Here is a 17,086-nt window from a genome sequence, read left to right on the forward strand (position 1 = left end):
AATGATATTCTTCTGCATTAATAGATCAGCGCTTTGCTCGGCCATCATCAGAGAAGCTTCCTTCTGTAGCAGATGGGAACAAATACAGAGACCTACAAGCTGACAACATGCAGAGTGAAAGACCTTGGAACACTCGGACATTATCAAATCCACCATCCCCCCACCTCAGGACTCAGGGAGATCCATAGAAAGAGTGTAAGAAAAAAAAAAGGGATGGAGGACAGAAAGCCAACAAGACCTTCTAAATCAGCATGACAGACAATCTTCTGAACTCATAGAGATGGGGGCAGCATACATAGGTATGTGCAAGATGGGGCCATAGAGCTGAAGGGAGAAGTAGACACAAATCATATCCTTAAACTAGAAGCAATATCCAATTGATAACCACTTGCAAATGAAAATTTAGTTTTCTCTGAGGTAATAAGGGCCTCAGAGAAAATTTAGTTTTCTCTGAGGGGAATAAGTGATTCTTCGGGGTGTGCTGTAAGCCAAGCAGTAGATGCTAACAGGAAACAAATTCAATGGCACATTTGGAGGCTCCTTGTCTCATAAAACTATATCAGGGCTTTTCCTTTTATTTTTTAATTTTATCTTATTATTTTTATTTTATACATATTTTTGTTCTCTCTTTTTGCCCTACAGGTAAAAAGTTTGTTTCTTATTCTGTCTCTTGGGTTCCTTGTTTATTTGCCCAAGTCCAATGTGTTAGTTTTTTATTTTATTTTATTATTATCTGTTTGAAGCCTACTTGATTTCTAATAAGAGACAAAAGGGTAGATCCAGATGTGAAAGGACATGAAGAGGAAATGAGAGGAGTAGAGAAAGGAAAAATCATAACCAATATACACTACATGAGAACAATTATTTTAAAGTAAAAGGCAAAATATGTAGAAGTTATTCTGAATAAGTTTAGCATCACTGACCAAATCTTTTCAATATTTTTAGGCACTAGTAAAACTTGTTGGGCTAGTCTTTTGAAATTCTTGGGGAATTCAATATGAAACAGTTGGGGATACACTAAATAATGTTTCTAATTATATACATGAAGACTTCAATTTAAGAGAAATTTAAGAACAGTTTTTCTTAATGAGCTGCTTTGGGGTAGCATTGTCCACTGTGTCTTGCGTTGCTCTCTTGGAGGCAAACGACTGGCTTAGGACAACTAGCAAATCAGCTTTTGTAACAATGTCTCACATGAAAGCTATGGACTATTCCATCAGATCCAAGTACAGAGTCTGACAGTGACATTGACATTAAACACACACTATGTAGGGCTCTAGCCAGAAAAACAGACGCAAAGGACTCCAAGGTAACATGCTCAGCATGGTAGGTCAGCCAGTGACAACAGGAAAACTCATCAACAATGCTTCAAGGCAGGGCAAATCTCAGCACCAGGCCTGGGAAACATTAGCAGCTAGGAGAGAGTCAGCTTCACAAGGCTGTTGGGAGCTGACTTTAAGCAGAAGAAAGCGGCTAGAAAGCAGCTATCAACTTTGCAGCCATCTGGAGCCATATACCCTGATAGAGACTTGTTTTTCAACAGCCTACAACAGCTGAAGCACACTCTGACAAACATCTTGTTTATCCCACATAGCTTGTTTTGCTGTTTAGTGACCCCAGCTGCATGGTGCACATGGAAAAATGTCTTCACCTGTGTTCTCCTGCTTGTGCTTATAAATACCCAGGATTTCCTTGTAATAGGGTCAATAGGAGAAGTCAATAGGAGAAGTCAATAGGAGGTGAATAGGAGACAGTAAAGGAGACTTGACCACACACCCTGTCTTGTTTCCATTCTCCGTGTCTCTTGCCCCTCCATCCCCACTCTCTCTTTTGACCAGAGCACTTAGCCCCAAAGTGTGGGACAGTGTGGACAGCAACATAGTAGCCCCAAAGCGTGGGGCAGTGCGGTCCTCAACACAAGGCCATTAGCCTTCTTAGCAGTCAGAGGAGTTCCCCTAAGCTTGATCATCTTTGGCTCAGGTAAAACAGGATTTGTGGTTTGGACACTAAAGGGGATTTTAAGACTAGTTAGTATAACAAAAATATTTTACTTTAGACTACAGCATAAAAGTTAAAAGGAGAAGATCAAATAAAAAAACAGAAGAGATAACCCAAGCATGAGTACAGATTGCCAAGGGTTAACTGACATTTATGAATGAGAATTTAAATATATATGTATGTGTGTATAGATAGATAAATAGATAGATAGATAGATAGATAGATAGATGATATATAGATGATATATGGATATATAGATTAAAATATTTCTTTCCTCTGGTTCCTAAATCAAGCCATAATCTTTTCTTTGATAGTGAATTTGGCTCTTTTAGGAGACAGTGAAAATTTGGGGTCAGAAGAGGTAAGAGTAGGGTATTATTCTTAGAATGTATCCTTACTTTTGATATAACCTTTAAAATTTGTAAATTCATTCCTTATATATTTTTAATATCGCCTTTTTACTCACTACATATTATAGATCTTATTAGGTTTTTACATTCCAATTAAAGTAGGCTGCTGAATGGAGATTTTTAAGATTTTTTATTTCCTAGGAATCTTAGTTAAACACACAAAATAATGTAAAAAAATAAGTGAAAGATAATAAATGTTCCGCATGAGGAAAACATAAATTCAGCTTATCTTTAACTAGACTTATTTTACTTTTAAATACTTGTACATTGAATTGATATACTAAATATTCAGATACAGTACTAAATATCTACACACCCATAGCTGACAAAATTTAGATATTTCCCTGTTCGTTACATTAAATATTAGGGAAGTGTCTAAAAGAAATATTTTTAAAGGACTGTTAAAAAGTTTAGCACACAAAAGGTCAGTATCCAAAATGCCTTTTCACTTTATTAAATGGAAAATACATGTCTTTCCAATATGATTGAAAACTGCATATAACAATGACAGTCCGCCTTATTTTTGAAGCATAGAGTGACTAGCTGTGACAGCAAAGCCAAACAACATTTTAAGCTAAAAAGATGACACAATACAATTCAACATGTAATCAGCATTGTATCACTTTGCATAGATGTTCAATGCTGTAAGTATGCTTAGGTGTCTAATATCTATTACATATTCATGTGGCAATTCTTTCATAAAATCCTAGACAAAAATATTCGTTATTACCTCCTTCAATCTCACTGTCTCTGGAACGATTTAATGTTTTCTCAAAGAAAATGCAAAGAAAATGATCCTCTGAATGAAAATAATTTCCAGGTTTTTTTTTCCACTGGAGTTTTACATACTGGAACTTATCTCACTTTTGGTGTGGTGGTTTGAATAAGAATTCCCAAGCCAGGCAGTGGTGGCGCACGCCTTTAATCCCAGCACTTAGGAGGTAGAGGCAGGTGGATTTCTGAGTTCGAGGCCAGCCTGGTCTACAGAGTGAGTTCCAGGACAGCCAGGGCTACACAGAGAAACCCTGTCTCGAAAAAACAAAAAACAAAAAACAAATGAAAAAACCTCAACCCCCCCCCCAAAAAAAAACAACAAAAAAAACAACCAAATAAAAAAAACCAACCAAACAAACAAACAACAAAAGAATTCCCCCATAAGCTCATACATTTGAATGGTTGGTTATCGGGGAGTAGTTACTACTTGAGAAGGTATCTATGTGGTCTTCTTAGAGCAGGTGTGGCATGAATATGGGCTTTAAGGTCCAAAAATCAAAGCCAGGCCCAGTATCTAACTTTCTTAGAACCTTCAACTACTTGTCCAGTGCCATGTCTGTATGTCTACCACCATGTTCCCGGCCATGATCACAATGGAGTAAACCTCTGAAACTGTAAACCAGCTCTAACTAAGTGCCTTTTTTTCATAAGGTTTGCCATGGTCATTTTTCATCTTTTTGCAGCAATAGAACAGTGACTAAGACTTTCTGCAAACTATCTTGAAGGATTTTATTAACCACAAGTTCCATGAAAACTCAATGAATTACTAGTGCTATGATGGATAGCTTTAATGGTCAATTTGACTCAGCCTAGAATGACCTGGGATCAGATTCTCAATTACTAATTATCTACATTTTGTTGTCCTGTGCACATGTATGTGGGAAATAGTCTTAATTAAGTTAACAGATTGAGGGACACTCAGATGTAAGTGGTATCCTCCAAGAGGCAGCTTGTCCTAAACTCCATGAGAACAGACAAGCCAACTAAGTAAATAGTATGTAAATATCCATTTCTCTCTGCTCTTTTTCTTCTTCGTTTTTTTCTTTTTCTTTTTGTTCTTGTTTACTTTAGGTTGTATTTTAATTACATTTCTCTCTTCCCTTTCTTCCGTCCAAACCATCTCATATTCCCTTCCCAGGTTTCCTTTAAATTCATAGCGATTGGTCAGAATTGCAGTGCCTCATTAGTATATCACATTAGCATACCCCGCCCAGGAGGGGGTGATTGGTCAGGATCATGGTACCCCATTAGCATACCCTGCTTGATTGTGGTACCTCATTAGCATACCCTGTTCAGGAGGGGTTTGGCGCCAAACTGAGTTGTGCATGTGCAGTGCACTAGTAGCCGGTACCAGAGGCCGAGGCAGGCGCCATCTTGGCCAGCCGAGTCGGGTCAGCTGCCTACAAGTTGGCATGACTGTTGGTTGCCTCTCTTCTTTGGAACTTGCATGGTGTCTTCTGATACCATGAAAGATAGTCCACAGAGAGGGGGCATTCAGGTTGGTGCCAACACAGGAGGCTCTTGGCCCTGTTTTTGAAGTGCATGGCTTCTTCAACAATAGAGCCTTACCTTCAGCAAGTAACCATTGGTAATAGCAATAAGCTGTATGTTTGGGAAGTTTTCTCATGTCTGGGACTAGGTATTTGGTTAGATGGTCTTTGGGTCTTTGAAGGAAGCACTAACATCTAAGATGAGAAACATCCTTTAAAGGTATGTAAGTATGTTTATATGCAGAATTGCATGTGTTGTAGCTTTTATGCTTGTCGCTGTTTTAAGTAAATAGTTAATAGTATGGCTCTTTGGGGTTTCTCCAGACATCCATATAGTTATTTTATTGACCTCCATTCTTCATATATATATATATATATATATATATATATATATATATATATCTTCCTCCCTGTCTCAGAGTTCCATAAGGTGTGCCACCCCTGACTCTTGACTGCAAGTGTGTATGTTCTTGCTTCAATTTTCCCATAGTGATGGACTGCCAAATAAATCCTTTTCCCCTCAGTTGTTTGTTGTCAAGATACTTTTTCACAATAACAGAAAGGAAACTAGGAAATGTAGGTAAAGAGAGAGGTGGGAATGTCGTTTCCAGCTCTAACTAGAAACTTCAGCATCCTTTCACCCTGTCTCTGAGCTCAGTTCATTGAGTAAGTACCTTATGAAACGAATGGCAGATAATGCACAGTACATAAATACCCGGACTTCAATTAAACATTTTCTCACTGAAAATCTGTCTCCTTTAAAGCAGAAGAGAAATTCCTTAAGAAGAACAGGTGATATTTAAGAAAACGTCATATGTGGTGACTCTAAAACCCCATATGAGCTGAACAATCTTTGTTTTACTCCTATGTGTCTGTCTTAACTAATATCGTAAATCTAAAATAGGAAAATAATTTATCTGAGAAAAAAACATAAACAATTAAGTGATCTCATTTGCAATTCAAAATTGATGCTAGGTAAAGTAGCTCCATTGTAACAATATCAACCAAAAGCATGTCTATTTATCTTGATTACCCATTTAAGGCCGCATAGCAGAAAAGGTAACTATGCTTATGAAAAGGTAGCTAATATGAGGGCAGAAAGTAATTTAATGTTTCACTAACTACAAATATCAGCATTAATAATTGGAAATAATACTTTAGAAATCTAAGTTATGCATAAAAAATTATACCAATTGAATAGCTGGGATCAGCTGTAGCTGCAGAGATTGACTATTAGGACATTTTTCATAAGAAAAGTGATATCTTGACTGGCTATTTCCAATTGCGAAAAAATACTACAGCTGGAAAAATATACATATTGGAATTCATAAAATTCCCATGAAAACAAGAAAGGAAGTCTCCTTGCTTAAAGTCAATGTGGAAAAGGCATTAGATACTGTCATAATCTAACCTGAAGCCTGATATCTTTACCCTATTATTAATGTGGAAATAGTGACTTAACAGGGCAAAACAATTGCATAAGAGCAGTCTTCCACTTGTAAAATACTAGAAACTAAGCATCCAAAAGAAGCATTTAAAAATAATAAAATAGTATTGGCACCATGGAAGAAATGGCCTTTATTTAATTATTCTTTATAAATGGTGAGGAGGCCATGGTATGAAACAATCAGCAAAGGGAGAGAAATGCCTCTTAAAAGGATAAAATTGTCATAAAATTTAAGAAATGTTTATCAAGCTCATGGGAGTCTAACCCTGAGGTATGTGGCATGAGTTCTTGTACAAGGCAGGAAGAAAGCTTAGGTGAAAAGGTGATTATTATCTCAGTAATTTGTATTTTGATTCTACATCTCTCAAGAATTCAGTGACAACCACTTTTAAGCACTAATAAAAGAACCTAAAATTCTCTAAAGGAATAAAGGCCACAGAGGAAAAGTAGTGTTTATGGATAACTGAATATTGCCTAATAAACCTAGCCAAAAGCATCCCCAAACTGAAAAGAAATAAGAAGAGAAAACCACAGGTTTTGGATGACCTTTTTACCAAATCTCAGAAATTCAATGGCAGAACAGAAAGTGGACTGAGGATAAGAATTTAAAAGACAAGAAAAAAATCTACAAAAATGAGTCATAGCCTCGACTTTCAACTGAAAAGGTTGATTTTCCTCTAGCTTAAAAAAAAAGCATTTATCTGTGCTTCAAGGGGAAAAAAAAAGTCATGTTAAGAAATCTATTTGACTCAAATTTTGCGTACTCTTTCCAATTTAACTGAAATTCCCAGTCACCAATTTATAGATTATCTATAAAAATAATCTCAAGGAGAATAAGTCAAGCCTTAGTGTTAGGCACACAGGCTTCTCTTACACAAGACCTGTATTCGGGCTCCAGCACCTACACAGATTGCACACAAGCCACAAGCACCAGTTTCACAGGATCCTCTGGTCCAGGTGGGTACCAGGCACACACACAGTGCACATACATCTATACAGGCACTCACATCTACACATTAAATACATTAAGCAAGTCTTTAAAACTATCCTCAATGTGTATTTAATTTTGCCATACTCTTTTAAGTAGGTTTCCAGCTTTGTGAGGGGAACTATGGATAATGAGCTTACATTCTCTTCTCTCCATTGTGGCTTATGCTGGCAGTGAACATGTTAACCAATATTTATTACCTTTTGTAATTTACTAGTCTCATGAGGAGACATATGGCCTTTATGTTATAACCCAAAAATCTCCCTCTGCTATGAGGCAAGAGCTCTACAAGGAAATTCATATACCATCCTCACAGTTAGCACACATGTGATGAAAGTTTATTGCTTACTTCCATTTATCTGACTCTTTTCTGATGACAAAAAATCCAAAATAATTGATTATTTAATGTTAAAGAATCCTGCATTTTTCTTCTTTTAACTCAGGGGCCTAACTTTTCCCAAGAGTTCTTTTTTTCTTCCCCACAGCTGTCCTGTGGGAGAAGGTTTCACTGGTCAGATGTACCAACACACTTTCATGGTTTTAAATGCTAAGACTTTCTTGTCTGTGAAGAAGTTGATAAAAATCCTGTTGGGGAATGTATTTTTCTTGAAGGAAGGGGTCTCTTTAAGGAGCTTAGTATTTCAAATGCCTCAAATCAAAGAGATAGTCCTCTTCCTGAGAGTGTGCTAATTAGTATGGATAAAGAACCTATACTGGCTAGAAGGAGCCAAGAAGACTGTATTTAAGATTAAGTCTGAGTATTTGCAGAGGTGAATTCAAGATTTGTTCATCTCCAAACCTGTGGGAGTGTCTGTCTTTGGAAGTTCTACCCTGTGCACATTCAAACTGTCTATAAAATGAGGCTTTCTGAACTCATGGACAATATTACAAGATTCTTGAAAATAATCTTACTTCAATCTGGACTAAATTTAACAAACTATAAATGGCAAGCTATACAGGATTGTGATTTTTCTAAATAATGAGACTGTTCATTTAAAACAAACACACATGGCACTCTGGTATTCTGTATAAGTCTAAACAATAATTGTTTGAAAGTAAATGGTTGGGGGTACTTAGTAATCACATATAATTACAGATGAATATGTTTATAGATGATAAAATTGTTCAGGCAAATGAGTAAGAACCAGAATCATATGTTTTCACAGGTGAGTCAAACCATCAGTGTATCAGAATTTTACTTCTAAGAAATCCACACAAATGGTATTTTGAAGTACACTATAGAGGAAGTTCCTGATGAACTCTGAAATCTTGAAGGAACCATTTGATTTCTCTAAACACAGCTTTCTTTATCTGGAAAAAGGGAGCAGTACCTAATTCAGAGATTATAGAAATTAAATGGTGCTAAGGCAGATGGCAGATAGAAAAGCCATGCAAGTATTCTTTCTATCTCTTTCCTATATTCTGTCCTTTTCTAGAAGCAAAACTCAAAACAAAACTACCTCTACTTTGGCTTAGATATGTAGAGGATTATGGGGCTTTTGAAACCTATAACTCCTAAGATCTTGGGCTTTTTCTTGCTTGGCTGAGGTATGGAAACTGAGGCTGAAGAAAAAAATGTGAATCCTTATGTAAGTGTTACAGGGGTAGGTACAAGAAAATATGCTTAAACCTGTTGCTCTCTGTCATCATGATAATCACCAACCTCAGCTGCAGCAATGTCTCTGCCCACTGGACTAACTTACAGATGCCTGCTACTTCTTGGGACCAGATTTTAAGCCTTTTGACCTTGCCTCTCACACTAGCTAGCTGCTGCCGCCCACTTTTAAGGTCTGCATCATATCCAATCTTCCCTCTTACAATTGATTTCACTCTATCTCGGATTTCTCTACTCTGAAATTGACACTAATCTTCCCCTGGTATCTGCAACTCTCTCTACTTCAGTCATTCTCATGGAAGTTACCAATGGCTGTTGCTTTGCCAAATCCACAGATGATTCAAATCATCGTGGTCAAGGTAACATTTGACTCAGCTCACCTGTGCCTTGTTGCAGTAATATCTTCCAGTGACTTCTACAAAACCCACAGCAATGGCTTTTCACTAGCCAACCAGCTGGCTTTCTTAACTTCTGAAATTACTTAATACCAATTCCTTAAGCATTTCTAAGTTCTAAAATTCTCCCCTCGATCGATCTATTGTGCAGCACCTTCTACTGAAAACCCCATTCAACCCTGGCATTAAATACTTTCATGGGACTTATAATTTCAAATGTGAAGTCCCTCTCCTGAACTGCAGACATTTATATCCTATATTGTCTTTTCTCATTTGTAGAATCTTCACTTAGATGACTAAATGTTTGACTTAATTCACCAAAATTCTACCTCCCAGTGTAAACCTGAAACTTGAACCCCCAGTTCATACCCTCTGAGGGGATGGCAGCTTCAGTCACAGTGTTGTGAATGCTGAGTCATCCTTGAATTCTCTTATCTCACTCCTCACATCCAACACTTCACCAAGTTCTGTTGGCTCTGCTGTGGAGGACTGTCCAGAGTCTGGTCACCCCCTTCACTGACACCACCCTGTTTGGTATCATCATAGCACTCTTGATTTCATTGTATTCATTAATGCTTTTCTTGCTTCTCTGAACTAGATGATCCAGAAGACATAAGGAGATTTCTGAAATGATGTTGGCTCAAAAAGTTATATAAACTTTTATAAAGATTAAAGTCCTTTGTAATGCTTTGACTGGAGGCGGTCTTCCCCTTGCAGCTCACACTCTCTGTCTTCCTTGGTTTAATTTTTGCTCTTTATCAATACATAAATTATGTGTTTAGTTGCTCAGACAGACAGACAGACACACAGACACACACACACATATATCCATCGAGGGAAGAACTATCTGTCTTTTCAATTTTTCAGTTCATCAGCAAAGACTTTGTGAAAAAAAAAAAAAAAAAACAGAAAAGAAAAGAAAACCCCAAAACAGTGTCTGGAATGCATTAGGAGTTCAGCAAATGTGCATGTAATTAATAAATAAATGGCTGAACTTTTGTTTAAAGAACTATATACATTTGCATGCTTGACATTGCTGGTCATGTATTAAAATTTTAGTAGCTCATCTTAAGTAAAATTTGTATTGTTCAAAACAAAAGTAATAGCATCATAAATTGTTTCACCTTTCTATTTTCCTTAAAAATCTATTTGCTTTATATTTAATTATGTGTATGTTGTGTGTGCACATGTGCACATAAGTGCTTGTGCCCTCAGAGACCCAAAGACATTGTGTCCCCTGAAACTAGAATTACAGGAGGTTGTAAACCACCCCACATAAACAGGGAAGAACTAGTCCTTTGCAAGAGCAGTGTACACTCTTACCTATGAACCATCTCTCCAGCCCCTCACCTTAGTTCATACAACAAAATGTATTTTATCACAGTAAATGAGTCAAATACCCAATTTTCTCCCAGAAAGGACAACAAAATTGCAGAGAATGGGAGTGACCAGAATTGAGTTTTCTGTGTGTTCCTAAGAACTATAAATCTATTCTATACATTTCCTAGTCTTCTTCAAAGTACCTCAGTCCTTACTATCCTGCCAGAGCTTCTAATTTCTGATATTCTTTTTCCTTGAAGGTTTCATAGGTCATTGTTAATATTCCTCCAGTTGAATGAGCCCGTATCACCAGCTCTTTGGGTAAGTGGACAGTAACATTAGCATTAACAGAGCTACCTAATACTTATGAAGCATTTGTGCCAGTCACACAAATGTCATTTAGAGTTCACAAAATACCCAAAAGGAGGAAACACCATCGCCCTGATTTTACAGAAAAGGAACTTGATGCTTAGGCAAGGCCAAATAACTTGTCATGCCATCCTAGTCAATGGCTGACTTGATTCTGTCAGTCTTCTTAACTGTCAGCAGATATAAGTCTTACTAAAAAGGTTAATGTCCAGGACACTTGCCAGAAAGTCCTCATTTATTAACATGTGGGTTGGGGCTGGGAATGTGTGTCTTTAACAAAGCACCCAGGTAATTATTTTATAATTCTCAAAGGGCTATCCTAATTATTTAATGAGGCATTTTGTTTACTGCAACAAAAAAGGGGATTGGGGAGAAGACCTAATCATAGAAAAATATGCTCTACCTTGTCCATCAAGATAAAAATCCTTGCCAATCTTTCCATGCTGCAAAATAGATACTCATAGATATGTCTGTGTTTGGATGTGTGGTATATGTGGTGTGTGGTGTGGTGTGTGTGTATGTGTGTTGTTGTTGTTGTTGTGGTGGTGGTGGTGGTGGTGGTGATTGCAGGAAGTATTAAAAAAGAGTGACTGTCAGGCTTCCTGCACTACTGCTGGCAACCCTCAGCCCTGGCATGGTCCAGCCCACCACCTTTGTCCCTAACTATCCCCCACAGAGGCCAGTCATGGTATTCACAGCTCCGGTTCTCTGAATAAAACTCTGACCAAAACCAATTTTGGGGAGAAAAGAGTTAATTTGTTTAACAAATCCAGATCACAGTCTATTATTGAAGGAAGCCAAGACAGAAATGAAAGCAGGACATGAACCAGGAGGGAGGAATTGAAACAGATGCCATGGAGCATCTGCCCAGGAGTGGCACCATAGTGGTTAGTCCCTCCCACATCAATAATTCACCAAAAGAATACCGCAAAGACTTGTCTGCAGATCAATCTGATGGAGGCAATTTCTCAGTTAAGATTCCCTCTTCCTAGGTGTCTTAGCTACTTTTAAATCTCTGTGACAAAACACCATGACCAAGACAACTTATAAAAGAAAATGTTTAATTGGGATTAAGGTTTCAGATGTTTGAGTCTATAATAATAAAGCAAAGATGTGGTGGCAGGAACAGCTGAGAAACTTACATCTTGATCCTCAAGCAGGAGGCAGAGAAGGAACACTGGAGTTGGCTCAAGTCTTTTGAAACCTCAAAACCCAAGCCATTGGCACACCCCTCTGACAAGCCATATTTACTAATCCTTCCCATGAGGTCATGATCCTTCCATTATGGGAAGCTGCTGGGTGATGAGAAGTCACCTGAACCAAAGTCAGTGGAATCAGACTAGTGGTCCCAACCAAGACCCTAGAAACATAACAAGCTCAGTTGTTGACCAATCACTGACAGTCCATGTACCAACCAGGTCTAGACCAGCAGAACCACTCATGAGCTCATAAATCAATGAGAAATGTCAAATGATGATGGCTGGAAGTTATACTTTATGGTGATTTCTTACATACCAAATGGCAACTGATTCACATGAGGAGAGGATTAAATATAACACTCTGTAAGTACTTATATCAAAAAGAGACGACTTTAGAAGTGAACTGATCTTCCTGGCTGGCGGTGACTTGAACTCTCCTAGACATGCTAGCCAGTATACTGGTAGGAGACAGTGTCCTGGGGCTAGGTACTTTTATCACTGAGACTCAGACCTCTGCAGTCCTAGTTTTTCTATGCAAATGAGGAGCATCAGAAAAGATGCTTGTCTGGATCACACCAAGACCTCTTTTTAACTAACTAGACGGAATGAGATACAAACAATACAGGACAAAGAAATCTATCATCAGTACCTCTCTTCACAATTCTCAGATACTCAGTATAACATACCTCCTGTACATCTCCTACAAGTTCCTTTTCAGAGATGGTGAATATATTTTCTAATGAGTAGGTGTATCCTGGATGTATTGGCTCTCCCCAGGCCAGTAGCATAGAAGCAGTTACCCCACTTGGCCAGAAGCCCACAGTACTTATTCACATGTAATTAGAACTTTAGATAGGCCACAATGTTATTGTGTTGTGTCTCAACACACATGTTCCTACTAACAAGAATGTCCATTCCAATATGTGGTAATGCAGGGAAATTGTCCTATGCATGACTATGAGCTAATAGATGAATATCTTGCCAAGTTAACTCATGAATTTCATCACGATGCTCTTGCCGTGCCTTTGTTAAATTTAGTGCCTGTGTGTTCCAAAGTCTTTCACAAAGGATCCATATGTGCTTTGAAAACAGCCACACAGAGATTTTTTTAATGACTTCACTCATTATAGTTAATGTTTTCTTTTATAGCTATAAAATTAATTACAAAAAATTGGCTCTCTCTTGATTTCTCTCCCTCTTTCTCTCCTTTCCCTCTTTCTGACTGTAAGAAAATTTAAATTATGATTCCTATTCCAATGTATTGTGCTTTCTAAATAAAATTTCACACCCAAGAAAATTTTTGTCTTAAGTAATGTTAAGACAATTTTTTTTTTAAGGAAAAAACTTTAAAAGAATAGTATTAACATCTGTCATCACTTGGAGTACAGAACATCTGTTCCCCTTAATACTAGGTTCTACCTCCTAAAATTTGGAGAACTATGTGTCTTCACACACATACAATATCTCTTGGGCAAATAACAATGTATTAGAGGATTTATAGAAATAGTATACAGAAATATATTCATAAAATTGAGACTGACCAATTTAGCACTGGAAACAATATTTAACATGCTTAAAGAACATCTTTGCCTTGGAATCCAGTACAATTCACCTACAAGCCTATGTATAAGGTAATAAACTCATACAAAAACACACACACATACACACACACTAACATCTTCACTGGACAGCCTTTCATGGATTGGTAGAGACCTAGCAGGACAGGTATAAGCCTTTCATAAGACATATTGATTTGTGTTAGATGGTTCACTTGCACTGAGGTAAGATATACAAGGGTCTTTTATACACACAGCACAGAACATTCCGCAATTCTTCAGTATTTCTGACACTCTGTGACCTTGCTTAAATTATTTTTAGAAATCCATGGGAAAGTGAAAGTTCAAATGGCCCCACTGACCTCCCATTCATGAATAATTAATCCCCACAGTCTGTCAAGCAGTTGATCCCAAGGATAGACCAAATAATGTAGGAACAGGAATAACAGGATAGGAACTGAGAGAGAAATACTCAAACATCTTAGAATCCTGGACTGAGAGCTATGAGAGGTTCAAAGGCATCAGAACATGACCCTGTCATTAAATGTTCTCCCAAAGCCACTCTTTGCAAACTTAAACCCTTCAGAGAAGGAGCAATCTTTATCAGCCTCCATGGACCTGCCCCACTGACCTTCCTGCATCCTCCACCTCCATCTTTACCCTCTCTTACTTTCTCTTATGTAGCTTTGCTTCCTGCCACACTTGTGTCCCTGCCAGGGTATAGTCCTGCTGCATGGAAAAGGCCTAGAACACTGTCTCCTGCCCATGCCCTTGTCTCCCTCAAGCCCTACTTCAAAACTTATGTTCTCAGTGAGATGTTTCTTATCCCACCCCAGTTTGAAGCTTCAAAAGTCTCCCTCATGAAAGCCATCTCCAGCATGAGGGTTTCTTGCATAGTTAGGACGTATCACCTAGCATACCTTTTTCCATGTCTGTTTTGTTCTGTGCGTGGCCAGCTTCGTGAGCCCCATTTCTCTCCTCTCTGCCCCATTAGTTGAGACTAAACTCAAATCCTAGATTACAAATCTAGTCTTCATCTTTTTTTTTTCATTTTTTTTCTTTTTTTTTATTTTGCGCTATTATTTTTCCCATTTTTTATTAGATATTTTATTTACACTTCAGATGCCATCCCCTTTCCCCATTCCCCCCCTTAGAAAGCCCCTATCCTATACCCCCTTTTCCTTTTTGCATTTATACATTTTTTTAAAAAAATGTTAATCATAGGCTTTATAAGTTTGGTATTGTTCAATCAGAGGTGTAACCCACTACCCAACCTAGATATATCAACTATCTTTGAGTGGTGGAGATACATGAATATCTGCCTCCCTGTCTCCCCCCTCTTTCTTTCATCACCTAGCTTCTCCTCTCCTTCTTCTCCTTCTCTTCTTACTCCTTCTCTAAGTTTTATATTTTTATTGGATATTTCATTTATTTACATTTCAGATGTCATCCCCTTTCCCCATTTCCCCTCCCTAGAGCCCCTTATCCCATCCCCCCTCATCCTTTTTGCTTTTATAACATGTGAATTACATGCAAGTATTCAGGTCAGTTCTAGGTTGAGAAACTAGCAATACAATAGATGCAAATAGTCAAGGAACAAGCAAGACAATAAACACAAATAGTCGAAGAACAAGCAACGGAATAAACAAAATTCCATGAACACTCCGGAGATCACTTTTTCTAAGAGCTTATCAGAATGACCGAAATACCTGAGCCAAATTTTCTGTCCTAACCCAAAGTCATTTTCATATGTGAAGCCTACTTCCTTGTTCTAGCCTAAAATTTAAACTCCTGCCTGAAATTACTTCTTTGTTCTAGCCTCATGTCAGATTCCTACCTGAAGCCTACTTCCTTGTCCTTGACCAATGTCATATTCCTGCCAAGCAGCCCAGTTTTTTTGTCCTTAGACCATATCAGATTTTTGCCAAGTAGTCCCAAAGGATCTCTGCCCCTCCCTGTTTTTTAATTTCATAAACAAGACTGAGCCTGTCTTAGGTCATTCTGACAAGAATGCCTTCCTTTCCTATCATGGAATATTCATTAGCAAAAGTAATACACTTGTGTCTTAGGTTGGTAAGGCTCTGTGCAGCATCTTACCCATCCTTGGTTTACCAGCCTGTTAATAACTCTGCCCAGGGGTCCATTTTCAGGTTCAAACCATGTTCTTTGGCTGCAAAAATGTTGATGTTAAAGACAAGCTTTAACACAATGGGCAGAAATGAAAATATTCCAAGGACAAAAGGGCTAGCATGGTCAAGCTATATTGCCACTCTTGAAGCTTGACCAAAATAGAAATACTAACCTCAGGCCATGGGTAATTTTATCAGCAGTATCTACTGCATCAACTCTCAGCAGAGCAGCATTCTTTAAATTCATAAGATCCCTATGTATCCTTAAAACATCCCAAGTGGTGTTAGTGCACGTGTCATTAAACTTCTTACTAATTATAATGACTACCACTGTAAATTGTAGAACTAACATGAATCCAATGGTATTTGGCATGACACTCAAAACAGCGCCTTACCCTTAAATTCTCAACTTCCTTCTAGTAATTTGAATAGGATAAAGAGCATCAATGCATTCTTCCAAATGCCTATCTAAATCCTCTGGTATATTCAACACATTAGTATCATTTTTCGCTAAATGATTAACAAAAAGTAGTTGTCTTAACTTGTGTCACAGCAACTGCAGAAGCAGTGGTGCTAGCAATTAATGTAATTAAAACTGTTATACCAGCAATAATCAAGCCCACTACCCTCTTGCTTCTGCTTAGAGTCTGACTTATTTCTTCCAGTACTTGCAAGCTGTTTTTAGAGTATCAAGGTTCTATGATACTCACATCACTAAAACAAAAGCTGGTTGATAGACCTTTGTAACTGACATGCCATATTTTAAAACACAAACACAATTAGAAGGTGTACAATTAATTCAACTTACATTAAATACTGTAGAAGAAACAAAAGTAATTTTAACTTGACAGTTAAAAGAGCCTTAACACATATGCTAACACCTGTTTAAAACATTGCCCCAACTTTAATCTCTTGCTAATATAACATCAGAGAACTGCAGTTAACTTCCAAATATGTCTCTGAAAATGTCCAGAACCAGACTTCCAACTGAAGGCAATAACAAACTTTCAAAACGCTGTTCAGTGTGCCCACAGCCTTTCAGATAAATGACCAGGACATAAAAAAAAAAAAGAAAGAAAAAGAAAATGTGTACTATTAGTATTAGCTTATCTGAAGTCCATCTCTCATTTGCCCTAAGCTTTTATGAATGTTATTCTGAATTCTATGAGAGTAGTATAACAAGATACTTTTTTATATTTTGATTACATGTAAGTGTCTGAGGGGGTATAAAACATGTATGAAAAGTGGGTTTGTGTGTAGAATGGAGTGCAGGTGGTGGACATGGGAATACGTGTGTGTGTGTGTGTGTGTGTGTGTGTGTGTGTGTAACTTGGTTTGGTTTCAGTTTAAGAAGAATGCCAATCTTAAAAGATTTCAGGCTCTCTTTGAACAAATC

The sequence above is a fragment of the Arvicanthis niloticus genome, chromosome 21 (assembly GCF_011762505.2).
Source record: "Arvicanthis niloticus isolate mArvNil1 chromosome 21, mArvNil1.pat.X, whole genome shotgun sequence".
Lineage (NCBI taxonomy): Eukaryota > Metazoa > Chordata > Mammalia > Rodentia > Muridae > Arvicanthis > Arvicanthis niloticus.